Source organism: Bubalus bubalis, chromosome 2 (genome assembly GCF_019923935.1).
Source record: "Bubalus bubalis isolate 160015118507 breed Murrah chromosome 2, NDDB_SH_1, whole genome shotgun sequence".
Classification (NCBI taxonomy): Eukaryota; Metazoa; Chordata; class Mammalia; order Artiodactyla; family Bovidae; genus Bubalus; species Bubalus bubalis.
Genome location: NC_059158.1, coordinates 185,134,714 through 185,147,646, shown reverse-complemented (window position 1 = coordinate 185,147,646; position 12,933 = coordinate 185,134,714).

The window sequence follows — 12,933 nt, the reverse complement described above, 5'->3', positions numbered from 1 at the left end:
ATGGGATTCTCCAGGCAAGAACACTGGAGTGGGTTGCCATGCCCTTCTCCAGGGGATCTTCCCAAACCAGGGATTGAACTAGATCTCCCACATTGCAGGTAGATTCTTTACTGTCTGAGCCACCAGGGATCATTTAGAGCAGTTTCAGGTTGACAGAAAAATTGGGTGGAACTATGGAGAGTTTTCACATATCCCATCTTCCCATTTGTGGCTTAGACAGTAAAGAATTTGCCTACGATTCAGGAGACCTGGGTTTGATCCCTGGGTCAGGAAGATCCCCTGAAGAAGAAAATGGCTACCCACTCCAGTATTCTTGCCTGGAGAATCCATGGACGGAGGAGCCTGGCGGGCTACAGTCCATAGGGTCACAAAGAGTCGGACACGACTGAGCAACTAACACTTCACACTTCACATCTCCCTCCACTCAGTCAGTTCAGTTCAGTCGCTCAGTCGTGTCCGACTCTTTGCGACCCCATGAATCGCAGCACGCCAGGCCTCCCTGTCCATCACCAACTCTCGGAGTTCACTCAAACTCACGTCCATCAAGGAGGTGATGCCATTCAGCCATCTCATCCTCTGTCGTCCCCTTCTACTGCTCCCAATCTCTCCCAGCATCAGAGACTTTTCCAATGAGTCAACTCTTCGCATGAGGTGGCCGAAGTACTGGAGTTTCAGCTTTAGCATCATTCCCTCCAAAGAACACCCAGGGCTGATCTCCTTCAGAATGGACTGGTTGGATCTCCTTGTAGTCCAAGGGACTCTCAGGAGTCTTCTCCAACACCACAGTTCAAAAGCATCAATTCTTTGGTGCTCAGCTTTCTTCACAGTCCAACTCTCACATCCATACATGACCACTGGAAAAACCATAGCCTTGACTAGATGGACCTTTGTTGGCAAAGTAATGTCTCTGCTTTTGAATATGCTATCTAGGTTGGTCATAACTTTCCTTCCAAGGAGTAAGCGTCTTTTAATTTCATGGCTGCAATCACCATCTGCAGTGATTTTGGAGCCCCCAAAAATACAGTCTGACACTGTTTCCACTGTTTCCCCATTTATTTCCCATGAAGTGATGGGACCGGATGCCATGATCTTAGTTTTCTGAATGTTGAGCTTTAAGCCAACTTTTTCACTCACCACTTTCACTTTCATCATCAATTGATACATTACTGTTAACAAAAGTCCATAGTTTACAGTAGGGTTCACTTTTTGTATTAATTCTTTGCGGGACTGCCTTGGTGGTCCAGCGATTAAGACTCCTCTACAGGGGGCATGGAGTTCCATCCCTGGTCAGGGAAATGAACATCTCGAAAGCCGTGAGGTGAGACCAAAAAACTCCCCCCACACAATCGCTTGCGTTTTAAGAAGTGCATAGTGTCCTGTGTCCATGATTATGGTGTCCTATGCAATAGTCTCATGGCCTTAAAATCCCCGGTGCTCCACCTACTCGTTCCTCCCCACCATCCATGCTCCCGGAGCCTCTGATCGCTTCACTGTCTCTACGTGCGTGCTAAGTCGCTTCATTCATGCCTGACTCTCTGTGACCCTATCGACTGTAGCCCGCCAGGCCCCTCTGTCCATGAGATTCTCCAGGCAAGAACACTGCAGTGGGTTGCCATGCCCTCCTCCAGGGGATCTTCCCGACCCAGGGATCAAACCCGTGTCTCTTAGGTCTCCTTCATTGGAAAGTGGGTTCTTTATCTCTAGCACCACCTGGGAAGCCCACCATCTCTATGGTTTCACCTTTTCCAGAAGGTCATAGAGGTGGAATCGTGCAGTTGTCCGCCTTCTCTGAATGGCTTCTTTGGTTTAGCGATACGCAGTTAAGTTTCCTCCATGTCTTTTCATGTCTGGATGAACTCATTTCCTTTTAGCACCGAATAATATTCCATTGTCTGCATATATCACCGTATGTTTATCCACCCAATCTGCTGAAGAACATCTTGGTTGCTTCTAATTTTTGGCAATTATAAATAAAGCTGCTATAAATACTCATGTGCTGGGTTTTGCATGGATATAATTTTTCACTTCCTTTGAGTGAATACAAATACAATTGTGGGGATGAAATTACTGAATCTTACTGTAAGACTTTATTTAACTTTGTTTAAAAAAATATTACCAAACTGTCTTCCAAAGTGGCTGCACCATTTTGAATTCCTGCCAGCAGTGAATGGGACTTCCTCTTGGTGCATATCCTTGCCAGCATCTGATGTTATCAGTGCTTTGGATTTTAGCCATTTTAATAGACAAACATCATGGTTGTATCAAATTGGGGTTTTAGTCTGCCATTCCTTAGTGACCTATGATATTGAACAACTTTTCATATGCTTATTTGCCACGTGTGTATCTTCTTTGGTGAGATGTCTATTTAGATCTTTTGCCTACTTTTTAACTGGTATGCTTGATTTCTGACTGTAGAATTTTAAACGTTCTTTGTATGTTTTGGATACAAGTCCTTCTTCAGATACGTGTTTTGCAAAAATTTTGTCCCAGCCTATGGCTTCCCTTTTCATTCTCTTAACTGTGTCTTTCACAGATAAATTTTTAGTTTTAATTAAGATCAACTTATCAATTTTTTCTTTCACAGTTTGTGCTTTCAGTATTGTGTCTAAAAACTCATTGTCCTGTAGGGGCAAGGGATTAACAGGTGCAAACAATTATGTATAAAATTAGCTATAAGGATATATTGTACAACATGGAAAATATAGCTGGTATTTTATAATAACTATAACTGGAGCATAGCCTTTAAAAATTGTGAATTACTACATTGTACACCTGTAACTTATATAATATTATACACCAACTATACTTCAATTTAAATAATAATAATAATAAAAAACTCATTGCCAAACCTAATATCAGCTAGCTTTGCTCCTGTATTTTCCTTTCTAGAATTGTATGGGTCTTTTTGAATACTTACTTTTTTTATCTATTTGATTTTATTGATTTTTTTATTTGCTTTTTATTTTTAGTTTTTTATTTACTTGGTTGTACTGGGTCTTAGTTGCAGCATCTGGGATCTAGTTCCCCAGTCAGGGATCGAATCCAGGCCCCCTACGTCGGGAGCACAGAGTCCCCTAGGACCACCCAGGAAGTACACAGCAATGTTATGGCTTGTGTTTTCCTTTTAGCTATGATCCACTTTGTGAAAGGTGTAAGGTCAGTAGCTAGATTCATTTTTATTGCATGTGGATGCCCAGCTGTTTCAGCATCATATGTTGAAAAGACTATCGTTTCGTTATTGAATTGCCTTTGTTCTTTTATAAAAGACCCTTTGACCATATTTGTGTGGGTCTAATTTTGGGCTCTCTATTCTGTTCCATTGATCAGTCTACTCCTTTAATGCCACACATCTTGATTACTGTATCTTTATAGTAAATCTTGGAGTTGGGTAGTGTCGGTCCTCGGACTTCGTTCTTTGACTGCGCTGCTGTTTAGATCTTTTGCTCCTCCATGTAAGCTCAGTTTGTCAATCAATATCCACAAAATAACTTGCTGGGATTTTTATTGGGATCAGAGTGAATCTATAGATTGAGTTGGGAAGAACTGACCTTAACAGAAGTGTTCCTATCCATGAACAAAGAATATTTCTTTATTTTGTTGTTATTTGATTTCTTTCGTCAGAGTTTTGTAGTTTGCTTCATATGAATCTTCTACATATTTTGTTAGATTTTATACCTAAGTATTTCATTTTAGGGAGTCCTAATGTAAATGAGTATGTGTTAGCTGCTTAGTCATGTCCGACTCTTTGTGACCCCATAGACTGTAGCCCTCCAGGCTCCTCTGTCCATAGAATTCTCCAGGTGAGGATACTGGAGTGGGTTGCTATTTTCTTCTCCAGAGAATCTTCCCCACTCAGGGATCGAACCCCAGTCTCCCGCACTGCAGGCAGCTTCTTTGCCATCTGAGCCACAGGGAAGTCCCAATGTAAATGGCATTGTGTTTTGTTGCTTGTATTTTCTGTTTGGCCACACTACACAGCGTGTGGGATCTTAGTTCCCCTACAGGAATCAGACCTGCACCCTTTGCTTTGGAGGGTGAAGTCTTAACCACTAGGCCACCAAGGAAGTCCCCCTGTCCGCTCCCTTTACTTTTTAACATTTTTTAATGTAGACCATGTTTAAAGTCTTTATTGAGTTTGTTACAGTATTGCTTCTGTTGTATGTTTTGGTTTTTTTGGCTGCGAGGCATGTGGGATCTTAGCTTCTCAACCAGGGATCAAACCCGCACCCCCCTGCATTGGAAAGTGAAGTCTTAACTGGACTGCCAGGGAAGTTCCCATTGCTTACTTAAAAAAAAAAAAAAAAGTCCTCTGCACAGCACAGATCAAGTCAATCCTCTTTGGAACATGACGGATTATTTAAATAAAGAAAACACAAACGGGTAATGTGAATGAGCGCCTTACAGATTTGGTCGTCTACTGTCATGAATTTCTAAACATCATCAAATCCATTACTTCCAAAGACAAATACAACTCCAGGGCCAAGTGAAATTCATCTTGTGAGGCAGAAGGAAGCAATGAAACATTAGGGGCAGACTCTTCAATTAATATATTTCATATCTCTTTGTAAACAGGAAACATACGGCTCTAACAGCCAAGCAGTTGATGAGGCGAGGAGGAGGGAGGAAGCCTGGGATCATGAATGAACTAGTTCCGGAGGCAGTTATTGTTCACTGCAGGCCTGACTGACTCTTCTAGGAAAGAGGTAGAAGTTACAACTATGCAGTGAGGAAACTCGTAAGCACATGGATGCGTCATAAATCAAGATGTCACTGATGGCTTCTGCTCCTGGTAACCTGCTTTGGGCTGTTTCTCCAGAAGTGGGAATGAGGGGCTTTGAGTTGTCCTCACGCTCCCTTCTTTTTTTTTTCCTTAGCATCTGTTTCTTTGGTTGCACCGAGTCTTACTTGCATCACCCAGGATCTTCAATCTTAGTTGGAGCATGGGTGATCTAGCTCCCTGATCAGGGATCAGACCCAGGCCTCCTGAGCTGGGAGTGTGGAGGCCTAGCCACAGGGTCGCCAGGGAAGTCCCAACCCCTTCTTCTTTTCTTTCCTAAGAGCCACATAGAATTAAATGAAATTGAGTAAATGTTGCATCAATTAAAGTTCTTGGGTGCAAGCTACAGAAAATGACTCTACCTTGAGCAAAACCAAAATACACGGCAAGGGTGCTATGGACTGAACGTTTATGTCTCTCTTAAGTCCACATGTTGAAGTCCTGTCCCCCAGTGTGGTAGTATTTTGGAGCTGGAGCCTTTGGGGGATAATTAGGACAGGGTGAGCCTTGAGGGTGGGGCCCTCACCATGGGATTAGTGCCCTTATAAACGGAGACACCAGAGAGCTAGCTCTCTCTCCCCTCACCCTCAGCACACATCAGGAAGAGGTCATGGGAGCCCACAGCAGGATGGAGGCTACCTACAAGCCAAGAGAAGAGGCCTCAGAAGGAACCTCACCTTGGGCTTCCCTGGTGGCTCCATGGTAAAGGATCTGCCTGCCAGTGCAGGAGACAGAGGTTTAGTCCCTGAGCCAGGATGATCCTACGTGCCGTGGGGCCACTAAGCCCATGTGCCTGGGCTCTAGAGCCCCGGAGCCACAGCTACGGAAGCCTGTGCGCCCTAGAGCCATGCCCCGCAGCAAGAGAAGCCACAGCAACAAGAAGCCTGTGCCCTGCGACGAAGAGTGGCCCCCGCCCACTCCAACTAGAGAAAGCTCGTGTGCAGCAACAAAGGGCCAGCACAGCCAGAAATAAAGAAAAGATCACTTATTAAAAAAAAAAAAGAATGAACCCCATCTTGAAAGCACCTTGATACTGGACTTTGTGGCCTCCAGAACTGTGAGGAAATAAATCTCAGTTGTTTAAGCCACTCAGACAATGATATTTTGTTATGGCACCCTGAGTTGATTAAGACCAAGGATACGGGGGTTCATAGAATCAGAAGGAAGCTATGGGGCCAGCTTGGAAAGCCAGGAACAAAAGGACCTCTGAAGACCTAACAGTCAGCTTTGTACAATTCCTGGGGCAGAAGACACTCACTTTGACCAGGAGTCAGCAAACTATGACCCACCAACCAGAATTCTCGCTTTCTTTATGTTCTTATAGGCTCCCCGGGTAGCTCAGCTGGGAAAGAATCCACCTGCAACACCACAGACCCCAGTTAGCTTCCTGGGTTGGGAAAATCCCCTGGAGAAGGGATAGGCTACCCACTCCAGTATTCCTGGGCTTCCCTGGTGGCTCAGCTGGTAAAGAATCCGCCTGTAATATGGGAGACCTGGGTTCAATCCCTGGGTTGGGAAGGTCCCCGGGAGGAGAGCATGGCAACCCACGCCAGTATTCTTGCCTGGAGAATCCCCAGGACAGAGGAGCCTGGTGGGCTACAGTCCATGGGGTCACAAAGAGTTGGACATGACTGAAGCAACTTAGCAGCAGCAGAGAGACAAACACATATGTTCTTACAAATAAAGTTCTATTGGAACGACCTCTTTCCTACAACATTGCTGTTTTGTTCCCTTAGGGCTGGGGAGAACAACTGCCCCCAGAGCGCTTATCACTTTGCATGTTGCCTGTGGCCCCCTTTGCTCTGTGACATCACAGTTGAGTGGCTGTCATGGAGACGATCTGGCTCACAAAACCTAAAACATTTGTGGGTGAAGTTTGCTGACTCCTACCGTAGACTAAGACAGAATAGCGAGAAATGGCGCCTCCTGCCCTGGAGTTGTGTGATGCACTTATGGCCTTGTCTGAGGAAGGCTGGGCAACAGAACCAACAGCAAAGGCTGTGCTCCAGACGGGCCGTGCAGCCTCTGTCATGAACCTGGGCTTTCCAGCCCCTTCTCCACTCTCTTTGTGTTTGGAGAGTCCATTGGCTGAGCTTATGTCATGGACCCACCCCCAAGGGACAGAGGGTGGAAGGATCCAGCCCTCTAAGCTTCATTTGTAAGTGTGAGTAAGACTGTCAGGAATAACCCCTTCTGTAAGATGCCAAGTGAGTTCCAACAGAGGGGGCTTGGTGTATTAATAGGAGGAGGTGGGAGTTGGACACCGTTTGGCCTGAATAATTACAAGTATCCCCATCATTGTCATATGGCCCTTCAAGCTACACCTGCTTGGCTCAGTCATTTTCTTGCCCACATCCAGACTGGGGCCACTTTTCACTACGGGCACTGTGGCTACCTCAGTCCAGGCCAGAATCGCCTCTTACTTGCATTATTGCAGCAGATGCCTGACCCACCTCTCTGCTTCCAGCCTTCCTTAATGCCGTCTGTTCTCCACATAGCTGTCGGAGTACTCCTTCTGTTGTGGGTCGATTGGTGGGTGGGATGATTCTTTAAGACCAGAAGTCAGATCATGCTACACCTCTGCTCACGCTGGCCAGGGGCTCCCTGTCTAACTCAGGGTGGAAGCCAAAGCTGTCAGCATGGCCTCCCAGGGCGTGATCTGTCCTTCCGTTGCCTCTCTCATCTGACCTCCTACCATTCTGCCCTTCGCTGTCTCTGTTCCAGCCACACCAGCCTACAGGCTGTTTTTCCAATAACACAAGCATCCTCTGGCCTCAAAGCGTTTGCTCTTGCCCTTCCCTCTGCCCAGAACTCTGCTCCCTCTGAGAGTTGCATGGCTCTCTGCATCAAGTCCTTCTGTCTCTGTTCAAATGACTTATCAATAGAGAGCACTTCCTTGACCACCTTACGACCCTCTTTTTCCCTCACCCGGCTTTATCTTTTGTCGTTTTCCATCACCAAACATATTCTACAAGTCTGTTGACTTATTCCTTGTCTGTGCCTCATCATATTGAGTGAACTCTGTGAGGGCTGCGGTATCACTGTGAGCTTTGCCTGAAGCCAAGTAGGCACTGGATGGATAATGTGAAATGGAAGAATCCTGACCCAGGATATGGCTTCACTGAAGCCCCTGAGAAGCTCAGGACCCAGGAGCCCCCTATCGTGGGAAAATGAACCTCTTTCACCACGCCCGGAATGTTGATCCTGAATCCCCTCCCTCGCTTTACACCCAAGGAATCTGCAGATTACAGAGCACAATGCTTATGGCACTGACCTATTAACCCCCAAAATGCCCGAGGGCAGGGAAAGGGTGTTTTCCTTCTCTTGTCTCCGTGACCCTGCTCTGCTTGTCTTCATAGCATTTGCCACTATTTGAAACGGACCTGAAGCCCCATCGTGTCACTTGACTATTCCTGCATTCTGTATCTGTTCTTTCTGAAACTTTCCCTCTCTTCTGATTTTCCTTTGAGGACACCACCTTTCCCCCACTCTGGGTCCATATGACTTGATTGGCATAACTGCCACCCCAGCTCCTGGGAGAGGCATGTTAACCAGACCCACACTGGTCAGTCTATTTCATCCCCCTGGCCACATTGACTACTTTGAATGTGACCCCATTCAGACAAAAGGAAATTGGGACCAATTCAAGTCAATGGGACTGTCAAGGAAACAGAGCATCATCTTCCCTGTGGGTTTTAAGACAGAATAGGGTGTAACCCTGGAGCTGCTGGTGAAAGTGCCACAATGTGGTTGGACTCTTCCTACATAAAGTTCCACAATAAAGAGATAGAGACTAATCTTGGTACGTTTGAGCCCCTGGATCCAGCCATACCTGAAGCTAGAACAATTTTCAGATACACGTTGCCTAATCCAGTTAAGTAGAACATTCTGTTACTTGCAACCACAGGATCTTTACTTTTTTATTCACTCTTCCCTCCCAACTTACTGTTCATTAATTTCCTCTAACTCCTTTTCTGTTAATAGGAGTTATAGCTCTAGGTCAGATATTAAACCCTGAAATAGGATGCAAAAGCACTTCCTGCTCAAAGCCAAAACAATTGGATCCAGCAGGGGGAAGGTCAGTCCATTTTCCCCATGTCTCCAAACATGTGGATGTTGTCAACATGAAGACAGAACTTCTAACTTTTGATCTGCTAATAACAGAGCTCTGTTAATGTCAAAGGGCCTAATTCTCACGCACTCCTTAGAACTTATTAGACTTATTAGAATTTGACTGAAGTCTTGCAGAGTTGAGACAGAAGGACCCTGAATACATTTGCCAAGATATTTGCACAACTTCCTATTAATCTATTAAAATGATGTCATTGTTTTTAGAGGATTTAGAGCTATTTTTTACTTATAATGCTAAAAAATGGCATTAGATACATATATAGATCTGTATCTTCATTACTTTAAAAACATTTAATTTTAATCATCTATTATTTTTTTAATTATTAGTTTTTTTAAAAGGTGACAGTCTGGGTGCTTCTTTTTCTTTTTTTCTTTCATTAAAATAAGCTTATTTCTTGTTTTGGTCTGTGCTGGGTCTTCGTGGCTGCAAGAGCACTTCTGCAGTTGCAGCGGGGGAGCGGGGGCTCCTGTCCAGCTGCGGCGTGATGGCTTCTCGTTGCGGTGCCTTGTCTTGCGGGCGCTGGCTCCAGGCGCGTGGGCCTCCGTAGCTGCAGCCCCGGCTCAGTACTAGTGGCGCAGGTGCTCAGTTGCCCCACAGCGCGTGGGATCTTCCTGGGCCGGGAGGGAGCCCGGGGCTCCTCCACTGGCAGGCGGATTCTCGACCACCGAGCCACTAGGGAGGCCCCAACTTTCATCATTTTTTAATTTGAAGTCTTAGAAGAATAAAACATTATGGGAATATATTAAACAGGATATGTGAAAGAGCGTATGTAGGGCTTGCCTGGTGGTAGAGTGGATAAGAATCCGCCTGCCAGCTCAGGAGACGGGGCTTCCATCCCGGTCCGGAAAGAATCCGCAGGCCGCAGGGTAACCGAGCCCCTGAACCGCAGCTACTGCCGCTCTCCGCAACCAGAGGAAGCCCACACACAGCAACCAGGCCCCACGCGGCCGAAAGGGCAAAGAAAACCAAGAGCATGTGTCAGTCTTGGGCTGTCTAGAGATGACAATTGACCGTCTGGTGGATATCCTAGCACGTACTAAAGCACAAAGTTCTGGGACTCCTTGGAGGTTCAGTGGTTAAGGCTCTGCACTTCCACTGCTGAGGGCCCAGATTCAATACGTAGTCACAGAATTAAGATCTCACAAGCCAAGTGGTGGGGCCAAAATAATAATAATAATAAAGTTCTTAGACACATCAGTTCAGTTCAGTCGCTCAGGCGTGTCCAACTCTTTGCGACTCCATGGACTGCAGCCCCCCAGGCCTCCCTGTCCATCACCAACTCCTGCAGTTCACTCAAACTCATGTCCATTGAGTTGGTGATGCCATCCAACCATCTCATCCTCTGTCGTCCCCTTCTTAGACACATAGAGTATACCATATATCACTGTTTGTGACTTTATATATATCATGGACAAGTCACCCTGTCTTTATGCAGACCCATCACAATCTAAAGTATCATATTTCACAGTGTGCAGGGCTGTATGTGTTATGTGAGTTGCCACTGTGTAATAGCTTTGATTGTATAGAAATTCCATAGTTTATTTTTTCCATTCTCCTTTTGATGGACATTTGGGTTCTTCTAATGTTTGCACGAATAAGTAGTGCTATCTTTACATCTTTCCATGCTTGTGCAAGCAGGCAGAAGTATCTCTAAATGTGGAATTGCTGGGCCAAGTATGCAGACTTGTATAACTAGCACCTATCTTTCCTCTAAAGACTTTTATCAGTTTTTAACATTAGTGCATGAGAGTGTTTGAATGGAGAACATGTTTTCCCCTGTTATTAATAAAAATGATTGGTAGATAATAAACCACCATGGACTAAGTGGCTTATAAACAACGGAAATTTCTCTCTCAAAATTCCGAGGCTGGGAAATCCAAGATCAAAGTTTGGTATTTGGCAAGAACCCAATTCCTAGTTCATATACTCCCATCTTTTCTGCTGTCCTTGTAGGTGGAAGGGACAAGGCAGCTCTCTGGGGTCTCTTTTATAAGGTCACTAATCCCATTCTTGAAGGCTCCACTCTCATGACCTAGTTATCTCCCAAAGCTACTGCCTCCAAAGATCATCACACTGGGGATCGTGGGTTGTGCTGTAGCTCAGTTGCGTCCGACTCTTTATGACCTCTATGGACAGTAGCCCACCAGGCTCCTTTGCATCCGACTCTTTATGACCTCTATGGACAGTAGCCCACCAGGCTCCTCTGCCTATGGAATTTTCCAGGCAAGAATTCTGGAGTGGGGTGCCATTTCTTCCTCCAGGGGATCTTCCTGACTCAGGGATTGAACTTGCCTCTCCTGCGTCTTCTGCGTTGACGGATGGGTTCTTTACTGCTGAACCGTCAGGGAAGCCAGTAATTCACTCCCCGTGCTGTTTAGTCACTAAGTCAGGTTGGACTCTTTGTGATCCCCTGGACTACAGCCCGCCGGGCTCCTCTGTCCATGGGACTTCCCAGACAAGAATACTGGAGTAGGTTGCCTTTTCCTTCTCCAGGGGATCTTCCCAACCCAGGGACCGAACCCATTATCTCCTGCATTGGCAGGCAGATTCTTTCCCACTGAGCCACCAGGGAAGCTCAATTCATTCCCTAATACTGACTAGTCAAATAAAGAAAGTACAATCCTGAATGTTTGGGTCTAGAATGTTTGTGTTTATTCATATATTGAAATCTAATCACTGGGCTTCCCAGGCGGGGCAGTGGTAAAGAACCACCTGCCAATGCAGGAGAGGTAGGAGACGCCAGTACAATCCCTGGGTCAGGAAGATCCCTGGAGTAGGAAATGGCAACCTACTCCAGTATTCTTGCCTGGAAGAGTCCATGGGCAGAGGAGCCTGGCAGGTTGCAGCCCATCGGGGTCGCAAAGAGTCAGACATGATTGAGCAGTTGAGCACAGGGAGTGTATTGCAATGAGCTATTTACTTTCATTTATTTCTGTTGTATCAGCCAGAAGCCAAACTCAATGTCGCTTGGCAAAAAAATGGACTGAACGGTTTCAGGCGTGATTGGATTTAGGGCTCAAATAGTGACATTGAGGTTTCCCTGATAGCTCGGCTGGTAAAGAATCCGCCTGCAATGCAGGAGACCCCAGTTCAATTCCTGGGTTGGGAAGATCCGCTGGAGAAGGGATAGGCTCCCCACTCCAGTCTTCTTGGGCTTCTCTTGTGGCTCAGCTGGTAAAGAATCCACCTGCAATGAGGGAGACCTGGGTTCAATCCCTGGGTTGGGAAGATCCCCTGGAGAAGGGAAAAGCTTCTGGCCTGGAGAATCCCATGGACTGTATAGTCCCTGGGGTCACAAATCGTCAGACTCAGCTGAGTGACTTTCCCTTCACTTGAGTGGCATTGGGGCTCATTTTCTGTTTCCCACTGGGTTGGCCTTATTCTTCTGTTCTAAGTCGTGGCCCCCGTCATCTCCAGGCTCTCTCCTTTTAGTGACAAGGTGGTTGCAGCAGCTCCATCCTTCTTACCCTCTCAGAGTCAAGTTCTGCACACAAAAGCAAGTTTGTTTCCCAGTAGTCTAAGCCGCAGTCCTGATAGTCACTCTTACTGGATGTAAATATCATGGACCCAGTCATAGTGGCCCAAGGAATAGAGGTGATTCATCTAGGTCTAGGGTGGTCAAGTTCTCACCTGGGAGGATTGGGGGAGGTAGAACCAATCCCCATCACCACCACCACAGGGTCTGTGAATGTCGGAGAGGAAGCTGCTGACAAGCACTCAGCCTCTGACTCTTTGCGACCCCATGGACTGTAGCCCTCCAGGCTCCTCTGTCCTTGGGATGTTTCCAGGCAAGAATACTGGAGTGGGTTGCCATTTCCTTCTTTCAGGGGAGCTTCCCAACCCAGGGATCGAACCTGGGTCTCTTGTGTCTGCTGCATTGCAGGCAGATTCATTACCATCTGAGCCACCAAGGAAGCCCCGGGAAAGGCAGAGCCTCAGTGGAAATCTGTGAGGGCTGAATGGCTGCTGGGGAGACAAAACCTTCCTCCAGTTCGGCTGGTCATGTTGACTCCAGTGTCTTTCT